The sequence below is a fragment of the Carcharhinus amblyrhynchos genome, chromosome 2 (assembly GCF_965287045.1).
Source record: "Carcharhinus amblyrhynchos chromosome 2, sCarAmb.v2.hapA, whole genome shotgun sequence".
In the NCBI taxonomy this organism is placed as follows: Eukaryota; Metazoa; Chordata; class Chondrichthyes; order Carcharhiniformes; family Carcharhinidae; genus Carcharhinus; species Carcharhinus amblyrhynchos.
In genome coordinates, this window is record NC_137325.1 from 96,190,074 (window position 1) to 96,203,087 (window position 13,014).

The 13,014-nt window shown below is 40.6% G+C and overlaps 1 protein-coding gene across 2 annotated transcripts in view; it reads right to left on the reverse strand.

The window, feature by feature from the left end:
• The window catches only part of vopp1b (VOPP1 WW domain binding protein b), a 71,252-nt gene that overhangs the window by 43,966 nt on the left and 14,272 nt on the right, over positions 1 to 13,014 (reverse strand). The gene's annotated exons all lie outside the window — the stretch shown is intronic.

Below are 13,014 nucleotides of genomic sequence, written 5' to 3' on the forward strand. Positions count from 1 at the left end.
AGTGCAAAGGGACCTGGGGGTCCTTGTGCACGAATCACAAAACCCCAATCTGCAGGTGCAGCAGGTGATCAAGGCGGCGAATGGAATGTTGGCCTTTATAGCGAGGGGGATAGAACATAAAAGTAGGGAGGTATTGCTGCAACTGTACAGGGTACTTTTGAGGCCGCAGCTGGAGTACTGTGTGCAGTTTTGGTCACCGCGCTTGCGGAAGGATATATTGGCCTTGGAGGGAGTGCAGAGAAGATTCACTAGGCTGATACCAGAGATGAGGGGGTTAGCCTATGAAGAGAGACTGAATAGACTGGGTCTGTACTCGTTGGAGTTTAGAAGGCTGAGGGGGACCTTATAGAGACATATAAGATAATGAAGGGGCTCGATAGGGTAGAGGTAGAGAGATTCTTCCTGCTTAGAAAGGATAGCAGGACTAGAGGGCACAGCCTCAAGATAAGGGGGCGGGGGGGCTGCAGTTTAGATCAGAGCTGAGGAGGAACTTCTTCAGTCAAAAGGGTGTGAATCTCTGGAATTCTCTGCCTGTTGAAGTGGTGGAGGCTACCTCGCTGAATATATTTAAGTCACGAGTAGATAGGTTTCTGATAGACAGGGGAATGAAGGGTTATGGGGAGAAAGCAGGAAAGTGGAACTTCAGATCAGCCATGATCTTATTGAATGGCGGGGCAGGCTCGAAGGGCTAGATGGCCTACTCCTGCTCCTATTTCTTATGTTATGTTCGATTTCCTTACTGATTAAAAATCTGCATATCCAGCCTTGAACATATTTAACCACTTACCCTAAGAAAGGGTGTGTGTGTGTTTCTGTAAGTGAAAGAAGTACTAGCAACCCCTGAATTAAACACCTACATTCCCACACCAAATATCTTCACATAGCTCCTAGCAGGATTGAAAGCCAAATCGTACACTTCTAACTATGTCAGACTCTACCCTCAGATATCCAGATAATCCCTTATTTGAGAGATAGCTGACTGGACATTTGTCTGAAATACAGAAAAAAAGATTCCAACCTCTTTCCACTTCATAGCTTTTTAACAGTGAAAGTCAGTTGTATAAAAGGGGGCATAAGAAGGCTGCAATGAGTAACTGACATAATTCTCCGGTAGATTTAATTTACTGTTTATATCTCCTGATGCACGACCTCACTTAGCGCAAGCACAGTGTATATGATCCACACGGATTTATTTAAGTTAGGTCATCACAGCCTGATCAGATTATGATCTCAATGGGCTTAAAAATACAAACAGGAGTTTTAAAAAGACATTTAATTTCATAGTGGTCACTGATCCCCAGTATTTATATTGTCCAAGAGACATCACTGAATTGTGCAGCATAAAAACAAAACTGAATATACATCTGAAATTTTCTCTAGCCAAACTCAACTTTTTATTTGCTTGCCCATTACAGCTTTTCATTGTTCCTCTGGTTTGTCAAAATATAGAAATTTCCAAAACAAAGCTTAGTTTCAACAATGGTTTATGAAAATTTCAAATCCTCACCAGCCCCTATACAAAGATACTTCTCTCACCTCTAATTCAATCATTTTTAAAATTCATTTAGTGGACATGGGAATTGCTGGTTTTGTCAGCATTTACTGCTCGTCTCTACTTGCCTTTCAGAAGGCAGTGGTGAGCTACCATCTTGAAATGCTGCAGCCCCTGAAGTGTAGGTACACCCACAATGCTGTTCGGGAGCAAATTCTAGGATTTTGATCCAATGACACTGTAGGAACAATATATTTCTAATTCGGGATGGTGAATAACTTGAAGGGCAACCTTCAAATGGTGGTGTTCCCAGTATTTGCTGTTCTTGTTAAAGAACAAAAAATTACAGCACAGGAACTGGCCCTTCAGCCCTCCAAGTCTGTGCCGACCGTGCTGCCTGATTTAACTAAAACCCCCTACCCTTCCGGGGACCATATCTCTCTATTCTCATCCTATTCATGTACTTGTCAAGACGCCTTTTAAAAGTCACTACCGTATCCGCTTCCACTGCCTCCTCCGGCAACCACTACTCACCAGGCATCCACTACTCATTGTGTAAAAAATCTGCCTCGTACATATCCTTTAAACCTTGTCCCTCGCTTCTTAAACCTATGCCCCTAATTGACTTTTCCACCCAGGGAAAAAGCTTCTAACTATCCACTCTGTCCATGCCTCTCAATCTTATACACATCTATCAAGTCTCTACTCAACCTCCATTGCTCCAGTGAGAACAAACCAAGATTCCCCAACCTGTCCTCACAGCTAATGTCCTCCATACCAGGCAACATCCTGGTAAATCTTTTCTGTACCCTCTCCAAAACCTTCTGGTAGTGTGGTGACCAGAACTGAACACTATATTCCAAGTGCGGCCTAAGGTTCTATAAGGCTGCAACATGACTTGCCAATTTTAAAACTCAACACCCCAGCCGATGAAGGGAAACATGCCATATGCCTTCTTGACTACCTTCTCCACCTGCATTGTCACTTTGTGACCTGTGTACCCAGATCCCTTTACCTTTCAATACTCTTAAGGGTTCTGCCATTTGCTGTGTATTTTCTTTCTGTATCAGACCTTCCAAAAAGCATTATCTCACATTTCTTCAGATTAAACTCCATCTGCTATCTCTACACCCAAGTCTCCAACTGATCTATATCCTGCTGTATCCTCTGATGGTCCTCATCGCTACCCGCAAATTCACCAACTTTTGTGTTGTCCGCAAACTTACTAATCAGTCCAGTTACATTTTCCTCCAAATCATTTGTATATGTAACAAATAGCAAAGATGCCAGCACCGATACCTAAGGAACACCACTTGTCACAGCCCTCCATTCAGAACTGCACCCTTCCATTGTTACCCTGCCTTCTTTGGCCGAGCCAGTTTTGTATCCATCCTGCCAGCTCACCTCTGATCCCATGCGACTTACCTTCTGCACCAGTCTGCCATGAGGAGCCTTGTCAAAGGCCTTACTGAAGTCCATGTAGACAACATCCACTGCCCTAACCTCATCAATCATCCTTATCACTTCCTCGAAAAACTCGATCAAGTTCATGAGACGCAAAACCTATCCTCATAGCTAATGTCCCCCATACCAGGCAACTTATACGTCCACTTACTTCCAAGTGGGAATAAATCCTGTCACGAAGAATCCCCTCCAATAATTTCCCTACCACTGTGGTAAGACTCACCAGCCTGTAATTACCTGGATTATTCTTGCTACCTTTCTTAAACAAAGGAACAACATTGGCTATTCTCCAACTCTCTGGGGCCTCCCCTATAGCCAGTGAGGATACAAAGATTTCTCTCAAGGCTTCAGCAATTTCCTCACTTGCCTCTCTCAGTATTCTGGAGTATACCCCATTCAGCCCTAGGGACTTGTCTACTTTAATTTTCCTCAAGAACCCGAATACCTCCTCCTTTTTGATCTCAACATGACTCAAACTATCTACACATCCTTTCCCAGACTCATCATCCACCAAGTCCTTCTCTTTGGTGAATACTGACGCCAAGTACTCATTTAATACCTTACCCATTTCCTCTGGCTCTACATTTAGATTCCCTCTACATGACTGAATTGTCCTTCTACATGCAACACCTGTACTAACTTGACCGCTACCATGTAGAAGGGCACGAGTTTAGAAAGTGCTACCTAAAGAACCTTGATGAATTCCTGCAGTGCATTTTGGAGATAGTACACACAGCTGTCACTGTTTGCCAATGGCATGTTTAGGGAAGGGGTAGCAATCAAGCAGGCTGCTTTGTCCTGGATGGCGTTGTGTTGAGCTTCTTGAGTGTTGTCAGAACTGCACTCACCCAGGCAAGTCGAAGTATTCCACTACACTCTTGACTTGTGCTTTGTAGTTCGTGGACCATCTTTGGGCAAGTTATGTGTTGCAGGATTCCTAGCCTTTGAGCTGCTCCAGTAATCACAGTATTTATATGTCTAGTCCAGCTCAGTGTCAGATCAATAATAATCTCTAGGATGCTGATGGCAGGGAATTCAGTGATGGTAATGCCACTGAATATCAAATTTAATATACCACATATCTTCATAATTCTGATTATCTCATGCCATCTTTCAACCTTATCAACCCAACTCTACCCACTCATTCCTGGTAATATCTTAGTGAAGATATACTGATGTTGAGACTATTTACTGAACTTTTTCCATTGATTTTATAACCTTCCCATAATGGAGTGCACAAAACCCTAACCCTAATATTTCAAATGTGGCCTAAACATGTCTGAGAGACAGGTAAAGGCTCAATGCTTTTAGCAGTGAGCTTTTGCTCTGTCTCTCAGACACGTTCAGGCCACATTTGATCAATTTCGAGTACCAAAAGTTATTTGTAACAAACACTTGAATTTTTTAAAGTCATATTCTCTGAAGTTGTAAGCAGGCCTTTTCATTTTTTTTCATTGTTGCCAGGCCGTCTGCTAGAAGTCCTTTAATTGCTACTTCAATGGCTTAAATGGGGCTTTGTTTATTTTTATTCTGGGATCTTTTATGACCTTGCATTATGAGGGGGGAGGCAGGGGGGGCATTGATCAACAAGTAAATGTCAGCTGGTTCTTCCCCAGAAGGATTCAAGGACTTACTTTCGGTTTGGAAGAGGGTTGTCATCAGACCGAAAGCAGTGTTTCTCTCTTTCTCCCCGGTATTATAGAGTCTGCTGGCTAACTGGAAGCAGGTTTTCTGGCCTTCCTGGAGTGGAAAATCTGCTGCTGGTGATGGTTGGCTTGCCTAGAGTCTCTCTCTCTCTTCCTGGTATTCTGGGAATCTGTTCTGACTTCAAACTATTCTGGATGTATATCCGAAGGGCTGCTAGAAGTTACAAGACTGGGAAGTCAGAGTTTCAATTCTGCATCCATTGAACTGGGTTCCAGCATCATGTGAGCATTCATATTTTGCTTTATTAAACCTGTGGCAAAGGTTTTGTTCATGGGATTTGTTTCATTGGGTTGGTGCTTAACTGTTAAGGTTTATACAATATCATGATTTTTTTTCTTGTTTGTAATTGGTAAAAATTATTGCTAGTTTTCTTTCTATACATGTTAACTGTATATTTAAATAAACGTTGTTTGATTAAAAACTCCCTACCTCGTGGGTCATTTGAATCAAACCTGAGGTAAAATATCTCATGCTTACCCTAGCCAAATTCAAAATGCAAACTTATGATCCAGGCAAACTTCATAAAATACTTTGGAGTTTCTGATCTGAATTATAACAATGTTTAATTACATAATTTGTTCCTTTTCTCTGGACCTGAATCACAAACACTTTGTTTTGCATTCATGGTGTCAGAATCTCGAATGCTGCAATTCAGCTACTGACAATCTGGCAAATAAAAATATTTTCAAAAAGCACTTCTAGTATCATGCCAAGGATGAACAGATTCCAGTTTTATAACCCTGCCTCTTGCAAAGAAGAAAAATCACAAGCTAGGTTGTAAAACCAATTTCTTAACACTTGGTAAAATTATATATTGAGGGTAGTCATGCATTTTTTTTTCACCTGTCTGGTACGTGGGTTTAAAACAATCACGAATGGGTCATTGAAAGTCTTTTCTGTTTGCAAGCTACTGGAAATTAGTTTGGCAGGTCTCAGTCCAGTCATTTGCTGGTATGGATTATATCCAATACATCCATCAATCAATATTAGTTAACAATCTTACAGACCACAATTTTGCTGGGGTGGGATACGGAAAAAGTCACGAACGTAGTGGGGCTCAGGACAGCTGATGCATGAGAATATCACCACCTACAAATTGCCCTTCACATCACCATCCTGACTTGGAACTATATTGCTGTTTCTTCACTGTTGCTCAGTCAAAATCCTGGAACTCCCTTCCTAACAGCACTATGGATGTTCCAATAACACATGGCTCAAGAAGGCATCTCACCACCATCTTCTCAAAGTCAATTAGGGATGAGTAATAAATGCTGATCTAGCTCGCCCACAACCTATGACCATTTTTTTAAAAAAGGTGCATTCATGGAGCAAAATTGAAGAAACATTACTCTGCAGTGTGTTGTGTTCCAACTGACCTGGAAGTGCCTGAGGAATGCATGAAATTAGAAGGGCTATATTCTCCAAGCAACATTCCTCAACTTGAGAGCAAACTTTTTTTGTGGTTAAACAAAATGAATGATGTAATTCATACAGACTAGAAAATTCCCAAGTTTAGACCCATGTGCTTATAATGGACTGACCCAAATGTCTCTATGTTAGAGAGGAGCAAAATGGCTGTGTTTGCATGGACATTTGGGTGAAGACAGAATCATGTTCTGAGAATGAAGAAATTTTAACAATGGGCAAAGAGCCATTGGCTCTCACTGTCACGCAAACCACATTCTCCTGAACTATCAGCATTAAAAGGAAAAGGGAAATGAAAATGCCAGGCACAATTGGAAGAGAAAATAAGCAATTGAAACAGCAACCCCCTTTACCTTATTCTCATTGATCATTTGAACAAATGATTAGAATACATTTTTAAAATATCTGATTTCCTCACATTCGAGGGGAGGCAATGGTCTAGTGGCATTATCACTAGACTATTAATCCAGAAACTCAATTAATCCTCTGGGGATCTGGGTTCGAATCCCACTACAGCAGATGGTGGAATTTGAATTCAATTTTTAAAAACCTCGAATTAAAAATCTATTGATGATCATTAAACCCCATCTGGTTAAATAATGTCCTTCAGAGAAGGAAAACTGCCATCCTTAATCAGTCTGGCCTACATGCAACTCTGGAGCCACAGCAATGTGGTTGACTCAAGTGTCCTCTGAACAAGGGCAACGAGGGATGGGCAATGAATATCGGTCAGCCAGCAACACCCAGGTCCCACAAATGAATTAAAAAAACTTCCACATATCACTCTTGCACTGCAAATTTCTCTAACTTTTTGATTTCCAACAATGTTCCACTGATTCTTTCAGCAATTGGATCCTCATATCATTAACAAATCCTAACATCATAAACCATGTGTGAACGAAATAGAATGATTCTAAAAATTCAGTGGAATTACAAATGTTTCATACATAGATCTATGTCCTAAAACAGCTAGTTCTCTGAAGGGTTCTTTTCCCAAAAAATTCATATGAGCAAATTCCTCGTGTAACAAGCATCAAACTGTTCTACAACATCACAAATTAGTATTATTTAAATTGCTTCAAGAACTCAGTGTCAGTCTTATAAATAAAAGTACTTTGAATATAGGCAAGGGCTGAAGTAAAAGCTTTTGGAGGCAAAGCATCAACTAATCATTACTTTCTTAATAATTACGACAATCAAAGAAACTAGATATACTTAAACATTTAGATAAGTGAGAACGATTCAATCTACAGCTATCAGCCAAATGAAAGGCATTTACTATTTAAAGCTGCTTGTTGTATTTTAATCTGTGCAACATTAGTATGCCTAAATGGTCTGACACAGCTTGATCCTAGTTTACGTGCCAGCAAAAGGTACTCGACTCATCCTGGCTCTTCTTTACTCTCTGCTTTTTTATCATGGCATATCCACGAAGCCATTTATTGCTCAAATTTGGAGAAACCCAGACTGGAGTGCAACTTTGTGAATCCCATGGGACACAGTGTCAGAAAAAGTGATTGAACCATTAGGATCTGAGCAGTTGCTGAGACAATCCAAATCTTTTGAGAGGATTCAGAGGCTGTATCTCCCAAAATTAACTAGTGAACAAAAAACAGCACAGCATAGGAAACAAGCCCTTCGGCCCTCCAAGCCCGCGCCGCCCATTTTAGCAGTGAGTGCCTTATTCAAGTCTTCCATCGATCATCGAAATTTTTGCCTACCTCTATTGGAACTCCACAATAAAGGAGGTGCAAATTTAGGGAATTATATGTGCGCCAGATTAAGGGAGATCCAATTCAGGGACAATTTATTTACACCAATCAGCCTAAAAAGCACATTTTAGGGATGTGGGAGGAAACCGGAGCACCTGGAGAAAACCCACGCAAGCACAGGGAGAATGTGCAAACTCCCACAGACATTGATCCAAGCCTGAGATCCGACCCAGTCCCTGTAACTGCACAACTGACAGTGATAGTCACTGAGCGGACGAGTTGCCCGTCAATTGGTCCAGTTTAAGCGTACACTAACGGACGTGAAGCACTAGGCAACTCTCGAAGCAACATCCAAGAGCAACCCTCGCACGACCCACCGCGTGTATGCTCCTTGTTGGCCAACAAGGCAGACCAAATCACCTGTGGATGTAAAAGGAGACATCAATAAACAAATAGAAATACAACAGGCTACACAGACATTAATGGAAGATCCCCAATAGCTCCAACGCAAGTGACAAGGTGAGCCTTACGCAGTACTCTAAATGTGGTCTAACCAACGTTCTATACAACTGCAACATCAGATTCCAGCTTTTATACACTATGCCCCTTCCTATAAAGGCAAGCGTACCATATGCCTTCTTCACCACCTTCTCCACCTGTGCTGCCACCTTCAAGGACTTGTGAACTTGCACACCTAAGTCCTTCTGTGTTTCTATACTCAATGGTCCTACCAGTGAAATACCTCTGTCTCCTACCTGAGTTTTAACAAAATTTTATGACACCTCAGTGGTCACTGATATTGGGTGGGCTGCCAAGGAATCTGTGGGATCTGACCTCATCATATCTGCCATTTATGTGCAATGTGGTGTTCAATCACACTTTGCTCATTAATTCATATTTAACCTCGCATTAATTCTGAATATTAAAGAATACAGTAGATATTGTAGATTGTTTTACTTTTCTGACCATAAAAGTTTATTTTGTTTAAAATCGTGGAATCTTGTGGCTTTATCCTCCTGGTGGATAACTGGGATTTCAACCTTTATCTCTTTAAATAAGAGGGCTTCAACCTGTTTATGTAACAGAGAACAAGATGGCTGTACTAGGATTTTCCTCATAACCCATTATACAAATGCAGTATCTCAAAATCTCCAAGCAGTAATCCTGTTGTAATCACAAGTACAACTTATAGTCAATTTAGACTGACAACAATTTGGATAGTTGACTCTGATGTCACATTATGGTGACATACAATTCCATAAAGTGAACTTACGCAGGCTTGTATGGAAGGAAATTTGATGCATCATCACTGTTATTACACATCCCATCTCGTGGCTATGCTGTATGAAAGTGAATAGAGTACTCCAACAACTCTCAATATTCAGTAACCAGTCTGCTGGGTGAAACTACTGCAAGCTCACAAGGTATAGAAACACTATAAAGATCAACTTGACTATCGGGATGACTTGCCTTGTGAAGTCATTCATAGTCAGAAATGCAGTTAAGAGGGCTATAATGAAACATTAGTATTTAGATTCTTTTGGAATGCGAATACTTTGAAGTTTAAAAACCTCAGGAGAAATCAAAATTCTATAAATTATCCTTAATTCCCAGGGCTTCAATGATTATCCCAATTTTTCCACCTATTTGAGTAATTAGCTCCAAGACAGCTTCCTCCACCTGGTGATCAGATTTCTGTCATGAACATCTTAATGACCAGTTTCAATATTCACCTTCCTCAACAAGCAAGAGACATATTTGATAAAAGAGAAATGTCGCATGATTTTTCAGATGATCCATCCAGTAGTAAAGTGAAAATTTTCACCAGCCATCATACTCAAACTGATTGTGCTTCAGATTCTTTTTTAAAATCTCTATCTTAATAAGATACTGGAATGAGTGATCAAGAAAACAATGCCTTCCAACAATGGATTCTGCAAATTACTAGAAAAGCAACAAGAATGAGAAACCATTCAGAGACAATGTTCCAGTAATGAGTGGCAGCATGTTAACACAATAGTTAATACTGCTGCTTCACAGCAACAGAGACCTGGGTGACCGTGTGTGGAGTCTGCATTCCTCCGGGTGCTCCAGTTTTCTCCCTCAGTTTAACTATGTGCAGATTGAGTGCATTAGCAAACTTGCTTGGTACTAGAAAATGTTTTAAGAAAAATAAACAGTATGTGTGTTCTGTGCATCAGTTCAATGGTACATTATGACAGCCATTATTATTAAAGCATTTTTTTCTGCTGAAGTTCAGCTAAATATAATAATCCAGAATTCAAAAGGTGAACAAACAATTAATAGCAAAGACAGCAACTCCTATTTGGTGGTGTATTTATAAAGTGTGCTGTTTGAAAAAACTGGTGTAAGTTTGGCCTTTGCCTGCAATTAAAATGATTTAAGCTCTACACCCTCATTACTACACAGACATCATAAATATTTTAAGCAGGCCTGTTGTTACAATCTTCATAGAAATCAATAAGGTTTGAAAAGAAATTTGAACTTCCAGTTATTGGCAGAAAAGGATAAGATTTTGTGTTTTAAAACATTTACCGTAACAAATGATTAATGCACTACTGACTACCTACTTTTTTTTGTAAATTGGAAAAATTAGATGGTCAGAGGTAGCCTGGATGAGAAGTTCATAGAATGTTTGGGGAGAATTTCTTAGAACAGCATGATCTTCAGCCAATCTGAGAGCAGAACATACTAGATCTGGCATTGTGAGATTAATTAATGACCTCACAGGCAGCAGCAAACACAATATACGATTGAATTAAAAATTCAATTTGAAACAGAGAGAAGTGGATCTGTGAATATGTTTTTAAACTTAAATGAGGGCAATTACGAGGGCATGAAAGTTGAACTGGCTAAAGTGAATTGGTAAATTAGGTGAAGGGATAGATCAACAGAGATGCAGTTGTAAACATTTAAGGGGATATTTCAGGATATAGAAAATAGATACATTCCAACAAGCCAGAAAATGTCCAAAAGATGGACACACTATTTGTGCTTAACTTAACATTTAAAGATAGATCCAAACTTAAAGCAAAAGCATAAAACTGTGCAAAGACAAGTGGCAGGCCAGAGACTTGACAGTGTATAAGGAACAGCAATAGGCGGCTAATAATGAGGAAAAAATTAAGGCTACAAGAGAAAGCTGACCAGAAATATAAAAAAAGGAAAGTATGAGTTTCTATAAATATTTTAAAAAGAAACAAGTTAAAATGAGTGTTAGTCATATAGAAAATGAGGCTGGAGAGTTGATAATAGAAAACAAGGAGATGGTAGATGAATTGAACAGGTATTTTGCATTAGTCTTTGCTATAGAGGATACAAGTAACATTCCAGAAGCAGGTAAAAACCAGGAAAAGGAAGACAGGGATGAATTTAGGAAAATTACAATTACTAGAGAAGTGATATTGAGTAAATTGTTAGAGCTGCAGGCTGACAAGCATCCGGGTCATGAAAAAGGTAGCTAGTGAGATAGGCAATGCATTGATTTTAATTTTCCGAGCTCCCCAGAATCAGGAAATGTCCCATTAGATTGGAAAATAGTAAACATCACTATTATTCAAAAATGGAGGGAGGAAGAAAGCCAGTTAGCTTAACATTTGTTACAGGGAAAATGTTAGAAGATATTACTAAGGAAGTTACAGCAGGGCAATTTAATTAATTCAAGGTAATCAGGTGAAGCGAACATGGCTTTGTGAAAGAGAAATCATATTTAAAGAAGTAACGTGTGCTGCCTATAAAGAGGAACCAGTGATGTCCTATGCTTCGATTTCCAAAAAGCATTTGATAAAAGTGCCACATCAAAGATAACTGTGGAAGAGACTGGCTAGAGTGAATGTTGGACCCTTGGAAGATGAGAGGGAGGATTTAGCTGTGGGCAATGAGGAAATGGCTGAGGCTTTAAATAAGTTTTTTGCCTCGGTATTCACGGAGGAGGACACGAATAGTTTGCCAGATATTAAAGATAGAAGGATGGTAGGAGATGAGGGCCTTAATGCAATAACTGTCACTAGAGAGGTAGTGCTTGATAGACTAACGGGACTGAAGGTAGACAAGTCCCCGGGACCGGATGGAATGCATCCCATGGTTCTGAGAGAAATGGCAGAGGTGATAGTGGATGCCTTAGTAATTATTTCTCAAAACTCGCTGGACTCCGGGGAAGTGCCGATAGATTGGAAAACGGCTAATGTTACACCGCTGTTTTAAAAAAGGTAGCAGGCAAGAGGCAGGGAATTATAGGCTGGTTAGTTTAACTTCTTGTAGTTGGAAAAATGCTAGAAACCGTCAAAGAAGAAATAGCGAGGCACCTAGAAAAGAATGGTTTGATCGAGCAGACGCAGCACGGATTCGTTAAGGGGAAGTCGTGTTTAATGAATTTATTGGATTTCTACGAGTAAGTAACTAGTGCAGTAGACAGAGGGGAACCGGTGGATGTGGTGTTTTTAGATTTCCTAAAGGCGACTGATAAAGTGCCTCACAAAAGGTTGCTGACAAAGGTTAGGGTTCACGGAGTTGGGGGTAAGGTGTTAGCGTGGATAGAGGATTGGTTGTCTAATAGGAAGCAGAGAGTCGGAATCAATGGGTGTTATTCTGGTTGGCAGTTGGTGACCAGTGGAGTGCCGCAGGGATCGGTGCTGGGGCCTCAACTGTTTACCATTTACATGGATGATCTGGAGGAGGGGGCTGAGTGTAGGGAGACAAAATTTGCTGATGACACGAAGATGAGTGGAAAAGCAAATTGCGTGGAGGGTGTGGAAAGTCTGCAGAGAGATCTGGATAGGCTGAGCGAGTGAACGAGGACCTGGCAGATGGAGTACAATGTTAGCAAGATCGAGGTTATCCACTTTGATAGAAATAATAGTAGGAGGGATTATTATTTAAAAGGCGAAAAGCTGCAGCATGCTACGGTGCAGAGGGACCTGGGGGTCCGTGTGCACAAATCACAAAAACCCAGTCTGCAGGTGATCAAGAAGGCGAATGGAATGTTGGCCTTTATAGCGAGGGGGATAGAATATAAAAGCAGGGAGGCCATGCTGCAACTATACAGGGTACCGGTGAGGCCGCAGCTGGAGTACTGTGTGCAGTTTTGGTCGCCGCACTTGCAGAAGGATATACTGGCCTTGGAGGGAGTGCAGAGAAGGTTCACTAGGCTGATACCGGAGATGAGGGGGTTAGCCTATGAAGAGAGACTGAATA